Source organism: Heptranchias perlo, chromosome 34 (assembly GCF_035084215.1).
Source record: "Heptranchias perlo isolate sHepPer1 chromosome 34, sHepPer1.hap1, whole genome shotgun sequence".
NCBI lineage: Eukaryota > Metazoa > Chordata > Chondrichthyes > Hexanchiformes > Hexanchidae > Heptranchias > Heptranchias perlo.
This window is the reverse complement of record NC_090358.1, coordinates 28,817,058-28,829,490: the sequence shown is the minus strand read 5'-3', so window position 1 is coordinate 28,829,490 and position 12,433 is coordinate 28,817,058. Positions and strand designations below refer to the sequence as shown.

The following is a 12,433-nucleotide window of genomic DNA, read 5'->3' as shown; positions in this document are numbered from 1 at the left end:
CTCAAGCAACACCTAAAACAGATGATCTGATCATTTATTTCATTGCTGTTTGTGGGTGCGTGCTATGTGTAAATTGGCTGCCATGTTTCCTACATTACAACAGTGACTACAAAAGTACTTTATTAGCTGTAAAACGCTTTGGGTCGTCGTGAGGTCATGAAAGGTGCTATATAAGCATTTCTTTCTTCTTAGATGATAATATGACCTCAAAAGCAAAACTACGGGACAGCACTTGGGCACATAATCCAGGCCCGCACTATTTACCATGCAGTACTGGGGGAGAGCTGCACTGTTGGAGCTTTTGGATAAGATGTTAAACAGGTAGGTCTCAGTTTAGGTGGATGGAAAAGGTTCAATGGCACTATTCAAAAAACAGCAGGGAGTTCTCCCTAGTGCTCTAGCCAGTATTACTCCCTCAACCAACAATGCTAAAAAACAGATTAGCTAGCCGTTCATCTCATTATGTTTGTGGGACCCTGCTATGTACATATTAGCTGCCATATTTGCCTACATAACAATAGTGACTACATGTCAAGAGTACAAGAGTAATTCATTTGATGTGGTGCATTGGAATGCCCTGAGGATGTGATAAAGCACTACGTAAATGCATGATCTGCATTTTTTCTTTGACAGTGATCTCTTGTTAGACTACTGTTCATTGGTGTCAGCAGCCTCTCATACCTTATCCAAGAGCCGTTCTTCATGTGAGCCTAGATAGTGAGTGGCAGGCTTTCAACCAGAGAAGACATTACAGCCAAGTTTGATCCTGTCCTCACCCGCCATCTATACATGCACACTTCCAGTTTTTTGAGGTGGGGGGGGGGGGGGGGCGGTCGTCAATGAATCGCGATCAGGAGTGTGAACCTTGTCAGATTTCTTCATCCCCTCCAGCCCATTGAACGCTGAGCCCCAATGTATTACCACAATTGCTGAACAACAACATGCATTTTTATAGCACCTTTACCATAGTAAAACGTCCCAAAGCACTTCACAGGAACACTATAAAACAAATTTCGACACCGAGCCACATAAAGAGATATTACGGCAGGTGACCAAAAGCTTGGTCAAAGAGGTAGGTTTTAAGGAAGAGAGAGATAGAGGGAATTCCAGAGCTTAGGGCCTAGGCAGCTGAAGGCACGGTTGCCAATGGTGGAGTGAATAAAATTGGGGATGCCCAAGAGGGAAGAATTAAAAAGGAGCAAAAAAAATCTTGGAGGGTTGTATAGCTGGAGGAGGTAACAGGGATAGGGAGGGGAGAGGCCATGGAGGGATTTGAAAGCAAGGATGAGAATTTTAAAGTCAAGGCGTTCCCGGATCAGCAGCTAATGTACGTCAGCAGGCACAGGGGTGATGGGAGAACGGGACTTGGGGCGAGTCAGGATGTGGGCAGCAGAGTTTTGGATGAGCTCAAGTTTATGGAGGGTGGAAGATGGGAGGCTAGCCAGGACAGCATTGGAACAGTTAAATCTAGAGGTAATAAAAGGCATGGATGAGGCATGATAATCAGCTAACTCAGCGCAGATCAGAAATCAAACCTGGTATCTTCAAGTCTGAACGCTTAGTACTGCATCAGATGTTGCATTTATCCAGAGCCTTAAAAAGATTTTTTTTTTAAATTGTAAAACAATGCCTAATTAATGTGGCTAACTGAAAACAGTATGGCTCTATCAGAGCTATACTGGCCTCATATACACATTGTGCTAATTCTTAAAATCAGGTCTTATCTGCAAATTTCCAATGAAGCGTTAACACAAAAGGGTACACTAGCCTAGTGGACATGGTACTAGCTTGTAATCCAGAGGTCGAGTGTTCAATGAATCTGGTAATTTGAGAGCTGGCACCAGAAAATCTGCTGGAAACCTGCTGGATTGTCAAAAACCTAACTGGTTCACTAATGTTCTTCAAGGAAAGAACCTGCTGCCCCTACCTGGTCTAGCCTACATGTGACTCCAGTTCTATATGGTTAACTCTCAACACCCTCAGGGCAACAAGAATGGGCAATAAGTACTGCCTTGCCAGTATTACCCACATCTCAGGAACAATTTTTTTTTTAAAAAAGATAAATTAACATGGTCTAAAACAACATTTTTATGGAGAATCTCTTCATTTAAAAAGAGACAAAAAAATTGTATGGTGCTTTACGTCTCAAATGTCCTGCAGTGCTTCTTATAGAATAAATTATTTTAAATATGGCGACTTATGTAGGTAATGCAGCAACTATTTTTGCACATAGCAAGATCCCATGAATAGATGAATTACCAGTGAATCTATTTTTGTCTGTGTTGGCTGAGGGAGGAATATTGGCCAAGACAAAAGATCTTCGAATAGGGCCATGGATCTTTAACGTTCCTCTGAACTTCCAGATGGAACCTGGCTTTAACATCCCTTCTGAAAGTGCAGAGCTCCCTCAGTACTGCACTAAAGCATCAGCCTAGAACATGGGCTCAAATCCTGGAGCAAGGCTCGAACCCACAAACTTCTACCAATTAAGTGAAGATGGCGCTGGATAAGTTTTCTGTCTAGACAAAAACAGAATGCAAGATAAAACAATTTTTTTTTAAAAATGAAGTACTGTAAGAACAAGTTGGTTTAGTGGCAGTCACTCAGTCTATTTTGTTGAATATGCTTGGTTGCTACAGTAGAAAGCCAGGGTAAGTCAGTCAATCAAAAAACACTTCAAAGTTTTCACTTTTACCATGCCCCAAATTATTTGAAATAATAATAATTATATATATAAAAAATATAAAGTATCAAGTGCAGCACCACATTATGCAGTATAAGTGTGGAATTACTCTATTCCAAATAGAAATCTAGGAGTAATTCATTTCTTAAATGACTTACACTGCCACCTAGTGAAGTGCAAAAGTACCACAAACAAACAGACACAACAAAAAGTTCAAAGTCAGGAAGCACTGCATATAGTGATTAGTACTAGATGATGTTACAAACTAACTGAAAAATTGCAGCAAATCACGTCTGAGGGGCTCACGCACAGCAGAGCCAGTTACATAAGAAACAGGAGCAGCAGTAGACCTTACGGGCCTTCTAGCCTGCTCTGCCATTCAATAAGATCATAGCTGATCTTCTACCTCAACTCCTGCCCTATCCCCATTTCCCTTGACTCCGTTAGCATCCAAAAATCTATCGATCTCAGCCTTGAATATACTCAACAACTGAGCATCCACAGTCCTCTGGGGTAGAGGATTCCAAAAATTCACAACCCTCAGTGAAGAAATTTTTGCTCATCTCAGTCCTAAATGGCTGATCTCTTATCTTGAGACTATGACCCTAGTTCTAGACTCTCCAGCCAGGGGAACAGCCCCTCAAACCCTCTAAGAATTTTATACATTTCAATGAAACCATCTCACTCTCGACTGGAAACTAACTCAGTAGTACAAAGGACTAGGAAGAGGAAGGCCCTTGCGGAGGTAGGGAGGAAGGAGAGCTAAAGTAGTGCCCTCGATGGGGTACCCAAGAAACACCAAGGTGCTGGCAGTGAAGAACTGGGGTTCACTATCCAATTGCAAGTCTTTGCTTCTAAACAGAACCACAACTGGCACTTTTATATGGCTGTGGGACTGGATATAAAAGGATACTGCCCTACAAAGATCCGCAAATTTGATATGGTAAATAAAATGAAGGAATTTCAATTTCTGCCCTAAAGGAAACTTATTTTATGAAGAGATGGAAAACAGGGAAGTTATTTTAATGGAAGACTTGAAATCAACTCAGTATAAATTGGGAAAACCTAGGTGGTCTAGAGTCAGAACTGAAATATAATGAGTGACTTCAGAGAAGTCACAAAAGGTAGTGCTCATCAACCTGAAACGTTAGCCGGTCAGGCAGCATCTGAGAAACCAAGTTGAGTATTTCCAGCATTTTCTGTTCTTATTTCAGATTTCCAGCACCCGCAGCATTTTGCTTTTGTTTTAGTGATCATCTTGACCTGGTATACATAAATTACCCAGACAACGTATTAAAAAAAATGAAATTGTGGATTCCTGAGGGACAGAATCGCAGATGGAGTTTAATTTAGATAAATGTGAGGTGATGCATTTTGGGAGATCGAATCGGGCCAGGACCTACTCCGTTAATGGTAGGGCGTTGGGGAGAGCTATAGAACAAAGAGATCTAGGAGTACAGGTTCATAGCTCCTTGAAAGTGGAGTCACAGGTGGATAGGGTGGTGAAGAAGGCATTCAGCTTGCTTGGTTTCATTGGTCAGAACATTGAATACAGGAGTTGGGATGTCTTGTTGAAGTTGTACAAGACATTAGTTAGGCCACACTTGGAATACTGCGTACAGTTCTGGTCACCCTATTATAGAAAAGATATTATTAAACTAGAAAGAGTGCAGAAAAGATTTACTAGGATGCTGCCGGGACTTGATGGTTTGACTTATAGGGAGAGGTTAGATAGACTGGGACTTTTTTCCCTGGAGAGTAGGAGGTTGAGGGGTGATCTTATACAAGTCTATAAAATAATGAGGGACATAGATAAGGTAGATAGTCAAAATCTTTTCCCAAAGGTAGGGGAGTCTATAACGAGGGGACATAGATTTAAGGTGAGAGGGGAGAGATACAAAAGGGTCCAGAGGGGCAATTTTTTCACTCAAAGGGTGGTGAGTGTCTGGAACGAGCTGCCAGAGGCAGTAGTAGAGGCGGGTACAATTTTGTCTTTTAAAAAGCATTTGGACAGTTACATGGGTATAGAGGGATATGGGCCAAGTGCAGACAATTGGGACTAGCTTAGTGGTATAAACTGGGCGACATGGACATGTTGGGCCGAAGGGCCTGTTGCCATGTTGTAACTTCTATGATTCTATGACAGCAGCCACAGAACAAAATCTGGGGTTCAGAAATACCAAAGATAGATAACTTTTAAAAGGTTAATTTCAAAGAAATTAGGGAACACCTCAAGCAAAATGACTGCAGAAGGCTGTTCAACACCACCACTTCAGCAGAGAATGAGTGCAATCTCTTTAAAGCCATAATGATCATGCAGAATAAATACATACCTAAAATCAACAAGCTCATACTAAGGATAGGAAGAATCATAGAACGTTACGGCACAGAAGGAGGCCATTCGGCCAATCGTGTCCATGCCGGCTGAAAAAAAGCTATCCAGCTTAATCCCACTTTCCAGCACTTCAAGTGCTCATCCAAGTACTTTTTAAAATGAGTTGAGGGTTTCTGCCTTTACCACCCTTTCAGGCAGTGAGTTCCAGACCCCCACCACCCTCTGGGTAAAAAATTGCTCCTCAGCTCCCCTCTAATTCTTCTACCAATTACTTTAAAACTATGACCCCTTGTCACTGACCCCTCTGCTAAGGGAAATAGGTCCTTCCTAATCACTCTATCTAGTCCAGTCATAATTTTACATACCTCAATTAAATCTCCCCTCAGCCTCCTCTGCTCCAAAGAAAACAAACCCAGCCTATAAAAATCTTCATATACCTGAAATTCTCCAGCCCTGGCAACATCCTTGTAAATCTCCTCTGTACCCTCTCTAGTGCAATCACATCTTTCCTGTAATGTGGTGACCAGAACTGTACACAATACTCAAGCTGTGGCCTAACCAATGTTTTATACAGTTCTAGCATAACCTCCCTGCTCTGATATTCTATGCCTCGGCTAATAAAGGAAAGGATCCCATATGCCTTTTTAAACCACCTTATTGACCTGTCCTGCTACCTTCAGGGATCTGTGGACGTGCACTCCAAGGTCCCTTTGTTTCTCTGCACCTCAGTATCCTCCCATTTATTGCATACTCCCTTGCCTTGTTTGCCCTCCCCAAATTACCTCACACTTCTCTGGATTGAATTCCATTCGTCACTTTTCTGCCCATCTGACCAGTCTACTGATAGCTCCCTGCAGTCTACAGCTTTCCTCATCAACCACATGGACCAATTTTTGTAACATCTGCAAACTTCATGATCAAGCCCCCTACATTCAAGTCCAAATCATTAATATATCTCACAAAAAGCAAGGGACCTAGTACTGAGCCTTGCGGGACCCCACTGGAAACAGCCTTTCGGTCGCAAAAATACCCGTCAACCATTACCCTTTGCTTCTTGCCTTCTTGCCACTGAGCCAATTTTGGATCAAACGAGCCACTTTCCCTTGGATCCCAAAGGCTTTTACCTTTTTGACCAGTCTGCCATGTGGGACCTTGTCAAAAGCCTTATCGATCCTCCTTGTTACCTGCTCAAAAAGTTCAATCAAGTTAGTCAGACACAACCTTCCCTTAACAAATCCATGCTGACTGACCTTGATTAACCCGTGCCTTTCTAAATGGCGATTTAGGCTGTCTCTCAGAATTGATTCCAATAATTTGTCCACCAGAGGTTGGACTGACTGGCCTATAATTACTCTGTTTATCTCTCTCTTCCCCCTTTTTAAAAAACGGTACAATGTTAGCAGTCCTCCAATCCTCTGGCACATCAGGGAGGATTGGAAAATGATGGTCAGACCCTCCGCTATTTCCTCCCTTGCAGCTCTTAACAGCCTGGGCCTGGCGATTAATCTACTTTCAAAGATGCTAATCCCCTTAATACTTCCTCTCACTATGTTTATCCCATCCAATATTTCACACTCCTCCTGCTTAACTACAATCTCTGCATTGTCCCCCTCTTTTGTGAAGACAGAAGCAAAGTATTCATTAAGAACCATACCCACATCTTCCACCTCCACACATAGGCCCTATTCTTTTCTTAGTTATCCTCTTGCTCTTTATGTATTTATAAAACATTTTTGGGTGCTTAATGGTATATACCTCAATGCAAGGAGTAAAGTGAATAAGGCAGATAAGCTAAGGGCACAGATAGACATGTGGAAGTACGATATCTTAGCTATTACAGAATCATGGCTTAAACAGGGCAGGAATGGCAGCTCAACGTTCCTGGTTACAGGGTTTTCAGGCGAGATAGAGAGGGGGATAAAAAGAGGGGGTGGCAATATTGGTTAAAGAAACAATTACGGCTGTGAGGAGAGATTATATGTTCGAAGGGTCATCAAATGAGGCCATATGGGTTGAGCTAAAGAACAAAAAATGGGCAGTCACACTGCTGGGAGTGTACTACATATAGACACTCAAACAGTCAGAGAAGGAGATAGAAGAGCAAATATGTAGGCAAATTTCTGAGAAGTGCAACAATAATAGGGAAGTAATAGTAGGGGATTTCAACAATCCTAATAGTAACTGGGATACAATCAGTGCAAAAAGGTATAGAGGGTGCAGAATTCTTAAATTGCATTCAGGAGAACTTTTTTTTAAAGCCAGTATGCAGCAAGCCCAACAAGAGAGGGAGCAGTTCTGGATTTAGTTTTAGGGAATGAAGCTGGGTAGGTGGAAGGAGTATCAGTGGGAGAGCATTTTGCTGGTAGTGATCATAAATTTTTTTTATTATTCGTTCATGGGATGTGGGTGTCACTGGCGAGGCCGGCATTTATTGCCCATCACTAATTGCCCTTGAGAAGGTGGTGAGCCGCCTTCTTGAACCACTGCTGTCCGTGTGGTGAAGGTTCTCCCACAGTGCTGTTAGGAAGGGAGTTCCAGGATTTTGACCCAGTGACTATGAAGGAATGGCGATATATTTCCAAGTCGGGATGGTGTGCGACTTGGAGGGGAACGTGCAGGGGGTGTTATTCCCATGTGCCTGCTGCCCTTGTCCTTCTAGGTGGTAGAGGTCGCGGGTTTGGGAGGTGCTGTCGAAGAAGCCTTGGCGAGTTGCTGCAGTGCATCCTGTGGATGGTACACACTGCAGCCACAGTACGCCGGTGGTGAAGGCAGTGAATGTTTAGGGTGGTGGATGGGGTGCCAATCAAGCGGGCTGCCTTGTCCTGAATGGTGTCGAGCTCCTTGTGTTGTTGGAGCTGCACTCATCCAGGCAAGTGGAGAGTATTCCATCACGCTCCTGACTTGTGCCTTGTAGATGGTGGAAAGGCTTTGGGGAGTCAGGAGGTGAGTCACTCGCCACAGAATACCCAGCCTCTGACCTGCTCTTATAGTCACAGGATTTATATGGCTGGTCCAATTAAGTTTCTGGTCAATGGTGACCCCCAGGATGTTGATGGTGGGCCCCAGGATGTTGATGGTGGGGGATTCGGCAATGGTAATGCCGTTGAATGTTATGGGGAGGTGGTTAGACTCTCTTGTTGGAGATGGTCATTGCCTGGCACTTGTCTGGCGCGAATGTTACTTGCCACTTATCAGCTCAAGCCTGGATGTTGTTCAGGTCTTGCTGCATGCACGCTCGGACTGCTTCATTATTTGACGGGTTGTGAATGGAACTGAACACTGTGCAATCATCAGCGAACATCCCCACTTCTGACCTTATGATGGAGGGAAGGTCATTGATGAAGCAGCTGAAGATGGTTGGGCCTAGGGCACTGCCCTGAGGAACGCCTGCAGCAATGTCCTGGGGCTGAGATGATTGGCCTCCAACAACCACTACCATCTTCCTTAGGTATGACTCCAGCCACTGGAGAGTTTTCCCTCTAATTCCCATTGACTTCAATTTTACTCCTTGGTACCACACTCGGTCAAATGCTGCCTTGATGTCAAGGGCAGTCACTCTCACTTCATCTCTGGAATTCAGCTCTTTTGTCCATGTTTGGACCAAGGCTGTAATGAGGTATGGAGCCGCGTGGTCCTGGCGGAACCCAAACTGAGCATCGGTGAGCAGGTTATTGGTGAGTAAGTGCCGCTTGATAGCACTGTCGATGACACCTTCCATCACTTTGCTGATGATTGAGTGTAGACTGGTAGGGCGGTAATTGGCCGGATTGGATTTGTCCTGCTTTTGATGGACAGGACATACCTGGGCAATTTTCCACATTGTCGGGTTGATGCCAGTGTTGTAGCTGTACTGGAACAGCTTGGCTAGAGGCGCAGCTAGTTCTGGAGCACAAGTCTTCAGCACTACAGCCGGGATGTTGTCGGGACCCATAGCCTTTGCTGTATCCAGTGCACTCAGCTGTTTCTTGACATCACGTGGAGTGAATCGAATTGGCTGAAGACTGGCTTCTGTGATGGTGGGGATATCGGGAGGAGGCCAAGATGGATCATCCACTCGGCACTTCTGGCTGAAGATGGTTGCAAACGCTTCAGCCTTGTCTTTTGCACTCACGTGCTGGACTCCGCCATCATTGAGGATGGGGATGTTAGCAGAGCCTCCTCCTCCCGTTAGTTGTTTAATTGTCCACCGCCATTCACGACTGGATATGGCAGGATTGCAGAGCCTTGATCTGATCTGTTGGTTGTGGAATCGCTTAGCTCTGTCTATAGCATATTGCTTCCGTTGTTTAGCATGCATGTAGTCCTGAGTTGTAGCTTCACCAGGTTGGCACCTCATTTTTCTGTACACCTGGAGCTGCTCCTGGCATGCTCTTCTACACTCCTCATTGAACCAGGGTTGATCCCCTGGCTTGTTGGTAATGGTAGAGTGAGGAATATGCCAGGCCATGAGGTTACAGATTGTGCTGGAATACAATTCTGCTGCTGCTGATGGCCCACAGCGCCTCATGGATGCCCAGTTTTGAGCTGCTACATCTGTTCTGAATCTATCCCATTTAGCACGGTGGTAGTGCCACACAACACGTTGGATCGTGTCCTCAGTTAGATATAGTGTGGTTATGGAAAAGGACAAAGATAGAACAGGAGTAAACGTTCTAAATTGGGGAAAGACCAATTTTTAGTAAACTGAAAAGTGATTTAGCAAAAGTAGACTGGAAACAACTACTTGAAGATAAACCAGTGTTAGAGTAAATCAGAGAAAGGGGAAGGGGTTCACTAAAATGAATAAGACCATACAGAAACATGTTAAAAGAGGGTAATCAAAGGGGCAAAAATGATAAGAAATTCTCAGCATTTCCATAGTAAAAGGAGAGTCAGAGAAGGGATGAGGAAATCAAAAGATGCAAACAGGCTTGAAATAGAGGATGAGCAAAGGAAGGTAAAAATTCTGAATGAAGACTTCCTCCAAGTATTCACAAGAGAATACATGAGCAAGATGTCCCCCTGCCCCTACAGAGTTGCCCAAGGCAGAATTAGTGATCGACAAAGGATCAAGGCTCAAGAACAATAAATTCCCAGGGATAGGTTGCATTTATTCCAGATTGCTAAAAAGACTAGGAAGACTTGAAGCACTGAGGAGTCATTGCACAGTAAAGGGTACCAGTAGATTGGAAACAGGCTAACATGGTTCCCATATTTTAAAGGGGCAACACATCAGACTCTCAACTGCAGACCCATTAGACTTACTTCAATCCTATTGTAGATCATCTGTACACCAATAAAAATTCACAAAAGTCAGCATGGACTCAGAAGGGAAAGATCTTGCTTGACCAACCTTGATTTCTGGAGGAAGTGACACCCCAAATGAAAAAAGAGACTTGTATTTATATAGAGCCTTTCATGACCTTAGGATGACCCAAAGTGCTTTACAGCCAATAAGTACTTTTGAAGTGTAGTCACTGTTGTAATGTAGGTAGTGGTGGCAGTCCAACCAACACCTCACACTCCCTCCACCATCGACACTGCAGTGTGTAGTGCCTATAGGATGCATTGCAACAATTCGCCAAGGCTTCTTCAACAACACTTCCCAAACCTCCACCACCTGGAAGGACAAGGGCAGCAGGTGTATAGGAACATCACCTCCAGGTTCCCCTCCAAGTCACACACTACTTTGACTTAGACATATATCACCATTCCTTCATCTTCGCTGGGTCAAGATCCTGGAACTCCCTACCCAATAGCACTGTGGGAGCACCTTCACCACATGGACTGCAGCGGTTCAAGGCTGCGGCTCACCATCATCTTCTCAAGGGCAATTAGGGATGCTGGCCTTGCCAGCAATGTCCACATCCTAAGAATGAATTTTTGAAAAACTGTAAAAAAAAACCCTACCACGTATTGTACCTAGACTTCCAGAGGCATCAGACAGAGTTACACACAAAAGGCTATTAGTTAAACTCAAAGCTGTGGAGTTGCAGGGTGAATCTTGGATATAGTTAAGAAATTAACTGAAGGGTAGAAAACAATGGGTTTTTCTTAGGAGTAAAACAAGGTGGTGGGGGTGGGTTACTAAGTGGGGTCCCCCAGGGATAAGCAGTGAGACCACTACTGTTTCCAATTTGCATCAATAATTGGGACTCAGCAACCAATTTCAAATTGGTCAAATTTGCAGACAATACCAAAGTAGAAGGGGCAGTGGAATTGCTGGAAACATCTCAAACTACAGAATGAGTTGGACAAAATACGTAAGTGGCAAATAATGGCAGGTGACATTTAATACAAACAAAAGTAAGGGACTATACATGCAAAGGAAAAATGGGCAACATACATTCTCCAGTTTCAGCTGCAGATTGCAGAGATGTTGCAGATAGGAATCACAGGACTTAGTTGAACATTACCGAATACTGGCACCCCCCCCACCCCAATTCAGATTGTTAGATGGCTTCCATTTAGTACGTAGGGTGTCCACTACAACAGCAATAGGCTTAGGTCCAATAGTCATCCACCCTCAGCACCCGGGCAGTCAGACAGATGCCAGCTGGGCTAGGGTGTAGAACCTGACAATTAGAAACAAGATCTCTCCTGCGGGCTAATGAAACTGGGCCGCACCTACTCAACACCAGGATACTGGAGGGCACCACAAGGTGCGCTGGAGTGCAAGAGTGCGAGTGCTCTATTCTCTAAAAGTCCATCACTGTTGTCTTCTACTCCCCATCCAACCACTATTATAATCCATGTCCCCCCCCCACCACATCTGCTGAAAACTGCCATATTCTCCAACAGGGGAGGGGATTCCCCTACCCCCAACTCGCTGTCATTCACTTTCTGGTTACTTTGATTTGCTCCCCATCCCCCATTATGCTCTACTCTCCCCGCCCCACCTTGCTGTGATCTGCTTCTCACTTTCCCAACACTGTTCCATTTCTCACTCCCTCTAGATGTGCTCCATTCCAATGACCTACCCTGGTGTTCTACTTCCTGGTCTCTTCATGCCTTCTTCCCCCAACCAATGTTCTATTCTTCATCAACCCTCTTGTTCCATTATGCTCTACTCCCCAGCTACCTTCCCTACTACACCCTCATGTTCTACTCCCCAGCTCCCTCCCCCTTTACTGTGCTCTATGCACCCTCCCATCTGCCCCACCATCTTTTTCTGTGCTTTACTCCATGACCCCTTCCATCCTCACTACTTCCCCTGTACTCTCCACTTTGATCAGCTTAATCACTGTGCTCTAATCTCTGCAAACTACACCTCCATGGTGATATTCTCCTTCCTCCCCATATTCCACTGTCCACCAACCCTCTTGCTGTTCTCCACTCCCTGCCAGCTCCCTTGCTATGTTTCACTCCCCATCACTCCACTTTGTGCATTGTACTCCCCAACACGCCCCCTGCTGTGCAGTTCTCTCAAGCTTTGT

The 12,433-nt window shown here is 44.4% G+C and overlaps 1 protein-coding gene across 4 annotated transcripts in view; it reads right to left on the bottom strand.

Moving 5' to 3' along the window:
* asb7 (ankyrin repeat and SOCS box containing 7) overlaps positions 1–12,433 on the bottom strand; it is a 64,461-nt gene that overhangs the window by 22,592 nt on the left and 29,436 nt on the right. The window lies entirely within an intron of this gene.